Here is a 14,076-nt window from a genome sequence, read left to right on the forward strand (position 1 = left end):
AAAGGAAAGAAGATGTTGAATAGTTTTATAAAACAATTCTCACAAGTTCAAAGTAGTTTTTATTAAAAGACCAACCAATGTTAAACCCTTCTTGAAAGTAGTATATATATCTAGGAAGTGTGAAGACATTATTAGATCCAATGTGTGTTCAGGATGATCGCAATATTTACGAAAATAAGAAGATGCTGCATGACTGCTAACCAGACAACTATCCACAAAAACAAAGGTCCTTGATTATATATACATATATGTTATATAAATGTATATATTACCCTCATAAACCATTACATTAATACTTATTTACTCAGGAACAATAATATCAAAAATAGTAATACAATGATATATCTTTTAATAAGATTTATTTTATAAATTCATTTGTTATATTTGTCTCTTTTTGTCCTTATTGCATGTCATCATTCTTCCACCACCTCGGGATCTTTCAGCGGTAAATTTTAAGCAGAAGAGGTCTTTATCAGATATGTATTTCCAAGTGACATCTTTTGACTCTTGCAGTATATTTAAACTCTGGAAAAAATCAGATTATATATAATGAATATAAATTGTATGTCCTGAAAAGATATTTTAAATTTGAGCCACTTTCAATTTGTTTCTAGAAGCATTGAAAATAAATAAAACCATTATGACGAAGCACATATTGTAATAAGATAATCATTAATAAAAATAGATTCATTAATGTTTACTATTAGTAGTTTTTTGTTAATGAAGAAGCTTCAACCTGAGTTTTGTAACACTGCGGGTTTCACTATACGTTATTGATAACAATGAAAACACTTTACCTAAGTAAGACGTTTTTTCGTTATTGATAACAATGAAAACACTTTACCTAAGTAAGACCTTTTTTTTATTGATGACTGCACAATTCCATTAACATAAAATAAAGAGCTTTACTAGAATAGCTAAGATATAAAGACAAACATAATATGGTATGTAAGGTAAACAAAATTAGAAGAAACAAAAGATTAATCTTTGAACACAAATGGTATATAGCTATACAGACAAAAAACCTACCTTTGATGATTTTAAAGACTGGAATTCCCAAAACTAAATTTTAATTTTGCTCAACTTGATGCCTTTTAGCCATTGATCTGTTTGACAAGCTTCTGTAAATAAATAATACATGTTCATGATATCAGATAATGGACTGCTATAATATTCAAAACCAGGTTACATACACATTATTGTAAACATGCATTTCTCATATTACACAGAGTTAGAGATCACCTGAAGATCAATAAAGACTCAGACTGATTTGTTTTTGTAAAAATAAAACAATAAAAGTATCAATTTTTCATGATCGTTCAAATTCAATATTTTGTTGTCCAGTTGAAATTCATCGTTTAATATGATCGTCAAATAGTATGTGGTTTACCAAGCCTTAAAGTTAAACTAAAAGAATCGCATATATATTGTATAAAGTAAACATGTTGGGAAATTTACCTGAGCAAAATAATGTAAACACTTGCTTGTCCCCCCTTTTTCTTATATGAATCTTTAAGCATAATAATTGTAACAATCTTTACCTAAACTTTAAAATGAAACTAAATATGCTTTCCACATTAAATGCTCTTAGAAATAGTATAATTGGAGGAAATTATATATGATGGCCCTTCCATGTGTTCTGACAAGGACGTATAACTAACATACGTCCTTGGTTCTGATCTGTTTTCTGGAATACAATGTTGACGTTATAATTTTCTCTAATTGTGCAATATGATACCAATTCAGAGTTTCTAAACACAATTCATAAATATAACAAACCGTGATAGCCACATGCAAACATCTACATACCATAAATATACGTGATAAACGGGAAGTTTCTCTTTCGACTTTTTCCTTTGTTGTTCTTTAAATACAGGAAAGGTGCGTGTTTGAATAATGCGCATGGGCAATCTAACTTCCTGTTCAAATCCCGCGAAAATATGAATGAAGGAAATCGAGATCATTGTTGATAATTAACTATTTTAAATTTCTTTACATGTTATCTTTATGTTCAAATTAAAGTTATGTGAAATGAAATTAATAAATTATATTTCTTATTCCCTAGAAATTTAGTATCAAACGACTTACTTCCCCCCCCCCTTTTCTCATACCGTCACGGTGACGCAAAACTCAAGTTGAAATAGTGACCAATAGTTAGTACTATACTGTTTTGTGAAACCCAAAACTCTTTTTCATTCTTTTCTTTATAAATATATACTTCTACAGTTATGCATATATTGCCTTCTAATAATGATTTTTTTATATAGGCCTACTATGAGTAAATAAGTTAACGTTGATTCAATGTTGAATCAACGTTCCAATTACAACGTTGAAATGAGCAACGTTAATTCGCCGTTGAATGTTGGTTTATTCCTCAACGTTGAAAATGTAACGTTGTTTCAACGTTGAATATACGTTGATCACATTTCAACCCCATTTCAACGTTTATTAAACGTTGAGTGCCTGCTTGGAAAAGTGTTTAATTTTCTAAATTCTATTTATTTACTCGGACATCGTAGAGTTTAAAATTCTTTTTTTTTACCATATTGGACTTCATATTGTGTATTGAATTGAAACACGAACGCGGACCTCAATGAGAACACCTGGATTGAAAGTTTGCAAATATTCCGACCAATGAAATTTATTTTACTATGTAACGCGAACTTCAACGAAAGCATCTAGATGAAATATTGTGTATTGAATTGAAGCATGAACGCGGACCTCGATGAGACCACCTGGATTGAAAGTTTGCAAACGTTTCAACCAATGAAATTCATTTTGATATGTAACGCGAACTTCAACGAAAGCACCTAGATGAAATATTTTATTCAGTTTTTATTAAGACATTACCGCTCAAATATAGTTAATAAAAATTATATCAGAGCAACAATGCATAATTGTTTCTTTTCCTTTCTTGTTTATTTTAATAATGTTTATGTTGATTTTAATTTGGTAGGTAGACTTATATTAAATGCCCTAAACGTAAATATACGGTTTTTTTTAAATGCATTAGACGTAAGATAATGTTGACATAGAGCAAGTCAAGGTCGTAAAACTTATATCAACCAACCCATCGTTATCGCAGACTAAAATTTATCTCATATAAACAGAATATATGTTCATTTATAGCAAGACTTTTTGTACGTCACGGTGCATGACAGCACAATAATCCCTTTACAGAATCAGAACCACAATTCACAATTTTCGTATTGTGCTGTTTTTCTACAATTAACACCCGTTTCGCGTCAGTGACCGATATTACAATTTGAAACACAGTTTTAAAAGTTTATTGAGCTGTTCCATCATTTACAAAGTTGTGCAAGACTTAACTGTTTATTAAATTCAACAAATGTCAACATTATCTTCATTAATTTTATTATTTAACACAACATTGCTTTTATTACAAGCTATTTCATATATCAATATACAGCTAGGGAATATTTGTTGTTGACCGAAAATATAAGATACATCGATTTAAACTATGTGAAAAATAAAGAATTCTTGTAAGTTACTTTAATTTCCGTGTCTATATTTAATTTACGAGTACACTATAGTAAGACAGAAAAAGAGAAACGGAAATATACAGGAATACCTAAAGTTTCGTAAGTCATTGCAATGGACCATACATTACTGACATGTCACAAGTTTTCATAGCGTTCAGCAAGTTTTGAAACGAATATGTGAGATAAAGATCTACTGCATTTGGGCAAATTAAGAATATGTTAAACTTCTAACTATTTTATTTTTAACAGATTCACAAGTTTTAAATTTTTTAAACCGTACATCAATATTTTATTTTTTTATTTAAATTCCTTATATGTTACGTATATTGATCATTCATCTGTTTAAATTGTGAAGTATATGACTTTAATAAGAATACACGCATTTATATATATAAGTCGATAAAGTTTGGAACAAATAAACGAAAGATACATCGATGTTGTTTTGCTTGAGTGATTTACCTGTTAAAAGCTCGGGTCTCAACACGGTTTAAAACGAATTAATACCAGTTTGAAATAGTTTAACGGGGGCGTGGCCAATTTGTTTGACGTAACTTAACGCCAACTTGAATTAAATTGAACGACTGCAAGCGAATCTATTTGACTGGCATTAAAATGATTTGATATGCATTGAAATAAATTAAAAATGATTTTTAATTTTTGTCAATCTTTATCAAATGACGATTAATCTCATTTAAACAGCGTTAATGCGTTTTTGTCCGATCAAGTTAAATTCGGGTTACTAGTGGGGGCAGCAACCCAACAACAGGTTGTCTGTTTTGTTTGAAAATTTCAGGGCAGATAGATCTTGACCTGATAAACAATTTATCCCTTTCAGATTTGCTCTTAATGCTTTGGTTTCAGAGATATAAGCCAAACTGTACATTTCGCCCAATGTACTCTTTTTAGCAATGACGGCCATTTTGGTTGGTTGGCAGGGTCACGCCACTTTTTTTTAAAACTAGATACCCAAATGATGATTGTGGCCAAGTTTGGTTAAATTTGGCCCAGTAGTTTCAGAGGAGAAGATTTTTTATAAGAATACTAAAATTTTGGAAAAATGGTTAAAAATTTACTATAAAGGGCAATAACTCCTTAATTGGTCAACTGACAATTTTGGTCATGTTGACTTATTTGTGGATCTTACTTTGCTGAACATTATTGCTGTTTATAGTTTATTTCTATCTATAATGATATTCAAGATAAGCAAAAACTGCAAAATTTCCTTAAAATTACTAATTCAGGGGCAGCAACCCAACAACGTGTTGTCCGATTTGTCTGAAAATTTCAGGGCAGATAGATCTTGACCTAATAAATTATTTTAACCCATGTCAGATTTGCTCTAAATGCTTTGGTTATAGAGTTATAAGCCAAAATCTACATTTTACCCCTATGTTCTTTTTTTAGCCATGGCGGCCATCTTAGTTGGTTTGCAGGGTCACACCACACATTCTGTAAACTAGATACCCCAATGATGATTGTGTCCAAGTTTGGATTAATTTGGCCCAGTAGTTTCAGAGGAGAAGATTTTTGTAAAAGATTACCAAGATTTACGAAAAATGGTTAAAAATTGACTATAAAGGGCAATAACTCCTAAAGGGGTCAACTGACCATTTCGGTCATGTTGACTTATTTGTAAATCTTACTTTGCTTAACATTATTGCTGTTTACAGTTTATCTCTATCTATAATAATATTCAAGATAATAACCAAAAACAGTAAAATTTCCTTAAAATTACCAATCTGGGGGAAGCAACCCAACAACGGGTTGTCTGATTGATCTGAAAATTAAAGGGCAGATAGATCTTGACCTGATAAATAATTTTACCGCGTCAGATTTGCTCTAAATGCTTTGGTTTTTGAGTTATAAGCCAAAACTGCATTTTACCCCTATGTTCTATTTTTAGCCTCGGCGGTCATCGTGGTTGGTGTGCCGGGTCACCGGACACATTTTTTAAACTAGATACCCCAATAATGATTGTGGCCAAGTTTGGTTTAATTTGGCCCTGTAGTTTCAGAGGAAACGATTTTTGTAAAAGTTAACAACGAAGACGGACGACGGACGCCGGACGCAAAGTGATTGGTAGAGCTCACTTGGCCCTTCGGGCCAGGTGAGCTAAAAATTGCATTACATGCGACAAAAGACCAATATTTCTACAATATACTGATCATTATGCTGTTAAAAATCAACATGAATAGAAAGTTAAAAGGGCGAGGCTACTAGAAATTAAACAGCAGCATCCTAGATGACGTGCATTTCCTTGAAATTATTTCAAAATTGATTAATACATATAAAACAAAGTCAGAAACATCTCTTAAGTTATAACTTAGATACTTTATGGGATAATTTTAAAGTTGGGATAAGGGATTATACCATTCAAAACTGTAAATTAAAGGCAAATATAAAACAAAAGATACTGTTAGAATTTTAGAAAATACATTAAAAGCACTATCGGCAGAAATTGATTGTGATAGCAATATACATGAGGGAAACTTAATCGAAAACAAAACATAGAAAAACATTAAGAAAGTTTATATAATGAAACAAATAACGAAAATCAAACAAGAAGAACAGGATAAAAACCCTTTTTTTTCTTGGCCTTAAAAAAAACATGGCAAAGTAAAAAAAAAACTAAACTCAACTGTATGATGGAAATAATCAAGTAACATATGACCAAAACAAAATATTAAAAGTTAATTATTAAACTAAATTATATACTTTAACAAAACCAGATACAGAAGAAGTAAAACAATACTACGAAACTATCAAAGAAAGTAAAAAACTAAATGAATCTGAAAGCAATACATGCGAAGGAAAAATGACTATAAGCGAATGCACAGAGGCTATATTTAAAAGGAAATTAAACAAGACCCCAGGTTTGGACGGACTAAATGTTGAGTTTTATAGAAAATGTTGGGAACAGATAAAAGATTTCGTAGTTCCAGTTTTCAACTGTGCTTCAAAAAAGGAAAATTAACCAACTACCCAAAAATTGGAGCCATATCACTTTTGTTCAAAACAAAATGATCCCCTCTCACTTGATAAATATACACCTATTACATATCAATAGGGCACTAGCTACGACATATATAAAAAATCTAAAATATGATTTTTTTTTTCAATCATTAATGAAAGTTAAATAGTGAAATAATTATTCGCTTTTAGCAGCCAGTAGGGCTCAATTTTGTCAAAAAAGCTAAGAAACATTGATGATGAATTATTCACTTGTATTCATGTGAACTTCAAGTTAACCCCTTATAATTAGCTAGAGATGGATAACGCAAGCATTGTGAGTGTAAAGATATTTAAAGGAAATGAATGTCAACATTGAAAGTGAAATAAAAGTAAATCATTTGATTGACTGATTCGATCCACAAAAAAATCATTCTTTTATAGGTATAAACGATGATAAACATACAGTGGAGATCACTTCTAACCTCTCATTAAATCTGTCAAAATCTGTCAGGAGAACTATTCTAGGACTGTATGTAGAACTGTCAGCCTGACACCTTTTAGACAGTTCTAGCTAGAACAGTTCTAACCTAGAACTGATTTGATCAGTTCTACCTAGAACTGATTTAGACAGTTATGCCTAGAACTGATCCCGACAGTTCTACCATAGAACAGGTTATGACAGTTCTACCTACAACTGACCAAATCTTTGGTCAGTTCTACTTCTAGAACAGTTCTACGAATGGTTAGAATTGATTTATAAATTCTACGGCTAGAATTGATTTATAAATTCTACTGCTAGAATTGATTGATAAATTCTACGGCTAGAATTGATTTATAAATTTTACGGCTAGAATTGATTTAAGAACTCTTTGTATTAAATATATTAAGGCTTCGGCAAAATAGCGATTTATATTGAGTTTTGCTATTTTGACGGTCTTATTTCAGGTTTTTAATCAAAAGATGTGTGTGCATGTTCCAAGTTAGGATCCGGATCCTGTAATTCTGTGATTTTTTTTTGTTGACGTGTTACATAAATTATGTTTTTCGTTCATTTTTTTGTACATAAATTAGGCCGTTAGTTTTATCAATTGAATTATTTTACTTTTGTGATTCCGGGAGTCGGGATGACGCATTTAACAAAATTATTTGACCTCATTAACCAAATGTAATAACTTGTTTCCCAATCCACTATTCTAAATAAATATGTTTATAGATTAAACTTAAACTGACCATATTTGCTCTTCATCATGTAAATCTTAATAAATGTAGCTGCACAATACAGTAATACAGTTATATTTCTATATGACAGCAATTATACATGTATTGGAAAACAATGACTTCAAAATTTTGTTTGCATCATTGTTTAGTACTAGGGTGTCCTCTTTTAATTCAAAATATTGAATCGTAAACAAATATTATATCTGTTTACGAGTAGTTTTCCTACCTCGGACGGACCCGTTTAACAAACATCTTTTGACTGCATCAACCTAAACTGACATTGTTTGCTTTTTTTATGTTAATCTATATAGCTGCACAGTAATTCAGTTATAATTTCGGTCAGGAGGGACTGTAATATAAAGTTACAGCAATATTGGAATACAATGACCACAAATGTTTGTTCGCATCAATTTATAGTGCCAGCATGTCCTCATTTTATTCATAATATTGAATCGTAAACAAATATCAGTAGTTTTCATACCTCAGACTGACTCGTGTCAGAAAATCTTTTGACCAAATCAACCCAAACTGACCGTATTTGCTTTTTTTCTTTTATGTAAATCTATATATCTGCACAGTAATTCAGTCATAATTGTAGGTCAAGAGGTACTGTAGTATACAAATAACCGGAATATTGGAAATCAATGACTACAGTTTTTTTTGTGCATCAATTGAGAGCAGGCCTGGGGTAATGGTAATTTGTAATTGTAATGCATTGTAATATTACATTTTTTGAATGTAATGCAAAGTAATTTGTAATGCACATTTTCTGCATTACAAATACATGTAATGTAATGATTACTTTAGTTAAAAATTGATGTGATGCCTCCATTACAATACAATACTTTTCATTACAAATTGGTTAAATACATAAAATTGAAGAATATTGTATAATAAAAATAGAATATTAACAAAAACAAAAGAAAGTATGGAATAAAATTTTTGTCACAGTTAATTACTGTATTAAATAAATTACATCAATCTTTAAAACACACATTAAGGTAATAAATATAAAATGGTAAAAATTATCAAGTCTTCATTTTGGTTTCTGATATTTGTTTAAAATGATATTAGAAATATTTTGGTGTTTGGTGGTTTGGTGTTCAATGAAAAATCTTATAAAAATTTATCAAACAAAACTATATAGATGAATGGAAAAAATATGAAGATGAAATTTTCATAATTCTATACACACCTTACATGTATTTCAGTGAAAGATTGAATATGTCAAACAACATTTTTAAACCAAACTGTGGTTTGGGTCCTGTCTGTGTTGTTATTTCACCTAATTAATATCAAAATGTTTTTATTGCAATCAAATCTTCTCAACTTATGTTTGTCCTCACAGAGCCCTTAAGGATTTCAAAAGATAATCCTTTGATGACACATTTATTATATTCCTTTGAAATCCCTTAATGATGTCTTAATGATTAAGTGATCAATGTAAGAAACAAAATTATATGACAATTTATTTATTTTTTACCACCACCTAAAAATCTTAAAAGTGACTTTTCCAGTTTCATGCCTCCTACTACTCCATCAAAGAGTATAGACACAGGTATGGTGCAGTACATGATGTTGACATCTACTTGTCTGAGCCATGTGAAGAAAATTCAATTAATGCACTGGAATGATGGAAGTCAAATTCAGTGTGCCCTTCTTCTTTGGCTAATACAACTATCAAGTAGTTAGCCATTTCACACACATCAGCTGCTGTAGAAAGGCTTTTTAGTATTGCCAGAAAGGTGTACAGAACTGATCGCTGTTTTCTTAATGACATCTCTCTTGAACCTCTTATGATAATAAAGTTCAATGGACATATTGATTAACCAGTATTTGAAGTCTATGTCACTAACACTGTATATATATCTACATATACCCCTGTAATATTTATCAAATTCTTATAAAAATCTGTTTTTTAAATGTTTTTAGTTTTTATATTGAAAAAGTAATGTGTAATGTAAAGCATTACAAAGGCAAAGTAATTGTAATGTAATGCATTACATTTGAGAAAAAATGTAGTTGTAATTGTTATTGTAATGGAAGAATCACGAAGTAATTGTAATGTAATGCATTACATTGCAATGTAATGGCCCCAGGCCTGATTGAGAGTGCCAGGGTTTCCTCTTTTTATTCAAAATATTGCATCAGAAACAAATATCAGCAGTTTTCATAACTCAGACTGACTCATGTAAGAAAATTATTTGTCCGCATCAATCAAAATTGACCATATGTGCTCTTTTTTATGTCCTTCTTTTTTTGGTATCAACATCAAAGAAAACGAAGAAAACTTGCCTTCATTATACTGGATACCTAAATTACACAAAACTCCATATAAAGAACGATACATAGCTGGGTCTTCAAAATGTTCGACTAAACATATTTCTAAAGTACTGAATACTATTCTTTCTACAGTTAAAGATGGGCTTCAAAAATATTGTGAGGAGATATATTCTACTAGTGGTGTTAACCAGATGTGGATTCTCAAAAATTCGAAAGATCTACTGCTAAACCGTCGGTCACAATCTTTGCAACATAAATACTTTTGATTTTTCTACGCTATATACTACTATTCCCCATGCTAAGTTGAAAGATCGACTTCACCATCTCATAAAATGAGTTTCTTCTATAAAATGGGAATCGTAGATACAAATTTCTTGTTTTGGGTTACAATAATTCAAATTTTGTGAAGAATCACACTGAATCTTCCAGAAAATATACTGAAGATGATTTTATCAAAATATTGGACTTTTTGATCGACAATATAATTGTTGAGTTTGGAGGATTTATATTTCAACAGACAGTCGGTATTCCAATGGGTACTAATTGTTCACCCCTGCTGGCTGTTTTGTTTTTGTACTCGTATGAAGCAGAATTCATAAAGAACCTTCTAAAATACAAAAAAAAGCACCTTGCTAAATTCTTTAATTTTACTTTCCGATATATTGATGATGTTATATCATTGAATAACCGATATTTCAGCCAATACCTACATCTCATATATCCCAGTGAACTGAAATTAAGGATACTACTGATACTAGAAGGACTGCTTCATACCTTGATCTTTTCCTCAATATTGACGTAGATGGACGACTTCACACGAAAATCTATGATAAACGGGACGATTTCAACTTCCCAATTATCAATTTCCCATTTCTCAGCAGTAGCATAACCTCTGTCCCTTGGTATGGTGTTTACATATCAGAATTGATAATTTATTCTCGTGCTTGTTCACACTATACGGACTTCATATACAGGAGTGTGCTCCTTACACAGAAACTGCTCCAACAAAGTTATGAGGAGGACATATTAAAATTGACACTCCGTAAATTTTATGGACACCATCACGAATTGGTGGATCCATACGATGTGTCTTTGACCAATCTAGCTAAGGACATTTTTACCACATGGTAGATTGTAGGTTGTCATTATGTCGTCTAATCTTTTAATTACCAAACGTGACTTATTCCCGATTGTGACTGTTTACTGAGTGTGAATTCGCATTACTATAAGACGTGTTACGGTACTTGTCTATCCAAAATTCATGTATTTAGTTTAAATGTTTAATGTTATATTTGTAATTCTCATCAGATTTTGTCTAATGTTTTGACGTCTTTTCTATTATATTTATGTGTTATGGTAAAGAAAATTAATCACGCATTCATTTATTAGATTTGATTTTGCTCAACGTAATCAGTACGATATTTTACGTTTGAAGTTAGATTTAAAACAAACCGGACATAGTTTTATAATATAGTTAATTGCTACCTTAGTTTGCTATTAATTAGTATTGCAATGTGCATTGTTATTAAATGCAATATCAGTATTTAGTTCAAATATAATCTTAAATCAATCCTAATTCTATCTTATTCATTCAAATGTGACGTCATTTTTCATTTTTTTGATGATCTGTTTTACAAATTCAAATGACGTCATTTTTTTTTGTATTTGTACAATTTTAAATATGACGTCACTTGGCGTTGAGGTTAAAACTTATTCGGATGTGTCTACATTTTGTGTTGCAAATGTCTGGTTATGTAATGTATTTCAGTTGTTTCCTGCAATTAGTTAGTTCTCCAATTTATTTATATTGTAGTCCTGTCGTGTTGAGTTGTCATTTTAGATTTATGAGTTTGACTGTCCCTTTGGTATCTTTCGTCCCTCTTTTAATGTTATATTTCACATGACTATAAAAGAGGGAGATTTGCATGCCCTAAACCAGGTTCAACCCACCATTTTGTCCTTTGAAAATGTCCTGTACCAAGTCAGGAATATGGCCATTGTTATATTATAGTTCGTTTCTGTGTGTGTTACATTTTAACGTTGCGTCGTTTGTTTTCTCTTATTTTTGAGTGCAATTTCACATTGCGATAAGATGTGTCACGGTACTTGTCTATCCCAAATTCATGTTTTTGGTTTTGATGTTATATTTGTTATTTTCGTGGGATTTTGTCTGATGCTTGGTCCGTTTCTGTGTGTGTTACATTGTAGTGTTGTGTCGTTGTTTTCCTCTTATATTTAATGCGTTTCCCTCAGTTTCAGTTTGTTACCCCGATTTTGTTTTTGTCCATGGATTTATGAGTTTGAACAGCGGTATACTACTATTGCCTTTATTTATGTAAATCTTATTGTCGCATAGTAAATCCGTAATATTTTTATGTAGAGATGGATTGAATAATACAAATGGTAGCAATATTGGAACACAATGACTACCAAATTTTGTTTGTTTCAATTTAGAGTGCCATCATGTCCTCTTTGTATTCTAATTATTGCATCATAAACAAATATCAGTAGTTTTTATACTTAAGACTGACCATGCTGACTGATATAACTTGATAAATTATTTGTCCGCATCAACCAAAACTGACCATATTATTTAAATATTAATAGCCGCATAGTAAATAACTTATATTTTTATATCATGATGGATTGTATAATATAAAGTTACAGCAATATTGGAAAACAATGACTACAAAATTATGCTCGCATCAGTTTATAGTGCCAGGGTGTCCTCATTGTATTCAAAGTTTTGAATCATAAACTAATTTCAGTAGTTTTGATATCTCAGACTGACTCATATTTATAACAAAATTATTTTCCACATTAACCAAAACTTACCATATTTGACGGCATCAACCAAAACTGACTATATGTGACAGCATCAACCAAAACTGACCGTATTTGCACTTTATTATGTAAATCTTAATATATATATATATTTAATATGCGTTTTGTTTAAATATACTTTTTAACTTTTTTGGTCCTTTTGAAAATGTTGTTTGTGCTGAATTTAGACCCTTCTACAACGAAATTTGTTTTACATGCACACGTATACAAATTGCGGTTTTTATCCAACGCAATCATAGGTTTGAACGTAGTTTTCAATTTAGACTCATTTGGGCTTGTATCATATTTTCCCTCCGGTTTATATGATCCATTCATCCTATATTGACTCTTAAAATTCAAGAGTCTATCTGAAATTGAGGGTAAATTATATGGCCTTCCAAATACCGTTTCGATCCCTAACATCAATGAAGAGACATATATTGTCGAAATCTAGATCTGGTGTACAAAAATATATTTACACCTTGTGTTTGTGGCATAACATCTTGGCCACAAGTTTATCATTTTCTGTTTAGTATTTAATTTATATTAAGATCCATTTTGTTACATCTTGTGCTCAATTTTATTTGGCAATCGCAAATAGCAGTCAGCAGGGTTTGAGAACATCAGTTGTTCGACCTGTTAGTCAAATGCGTTTTGTTAAAATATATACTTTTTCACTTTTTTGTTTTTTTTGGAAAATGTTGTTTGTACTGTATTTAGACCCTTCTACAACGATTTTTTTTACATGCACACGTATAAAAATTGCGGTTTTTATCCAACAGCAATCATAGGTTTGAACGTAGTTTTCAATTTAGAGTCGTTTATATTTTTTCGTTTGGGCTTTTATCATATTTTCCCTCCGGTTTATATGATCCGTGCATCCTATATTGACTCTTAAAATTCAAGAGTCTATCTGAAATTGAGGATAAATTATACGGCCTTCCAAATACAATTTCGATCCCTAACATCACTGAAGAGACATATTGTCGAAATCTAGATCTGGTGTACAAAAAAAATATTGACACCTTGTGTTTGTGGCATAACATCTTGGCCACAAGTTTATCGTTTTCTGTTTAGTATTAAATTTATATTAAGATCCATTTTGTTACATCTCGTGATCAATTGTATTTGGCAATCGCCAATAACAGTCAGCAGGGTATAAGAACATCAGTTGTTCGACCTGTTAATCAAATGCGATTTGTTTAAATATACTTTTTTCACTTTTCAAGTTGGTCTTTTGGAACATATTGTTTGTGCTGTATTTAGACCCTTCTACAACGAAATTTATTTTACATGC

At 30.9% G+C, this 14,076-nt stretch overlaps 1 long non-coding RNA gene across 1 annotated transcript; it reads right to left on the minus strand.

Annotated features, from left to right (window-relative positions):
• Nucleotides 1–258: 258 nt before the first annotated feature.
• LOC143078276 (uncharacterized) lies at nt 259–1,896 on the minus strand. The gene is made up of 3 exons (XR_012979149.1): nt 1,810–1,896; nt 1,030–1,121; nt 259–525 (listed from the first exon to the last, which is right to left on the minus strand). It is a non-coding gene; the product is annotated as an uncharacterized LOC143078276 (long non-coding RNA).
• Between the last annotated feature and the right edge of the window lie 12,180 nt (nt 1,897–14,076).

Source organism: Mytilus galloprovincialis, chromosome 6, assembly GCF_965363235.1.
Source record: "Mytilus galloprovincialis chromosome 6, xbMytGall1.hap1.1, whole genome shotgun sequence".
NCBI classification, from domain to species: Eukaryota; Metazoa; Mollusca; class Bivalvia; order Mytilida; family Mytilidae; genus Mytilus; species Mytilus galloprovincialis.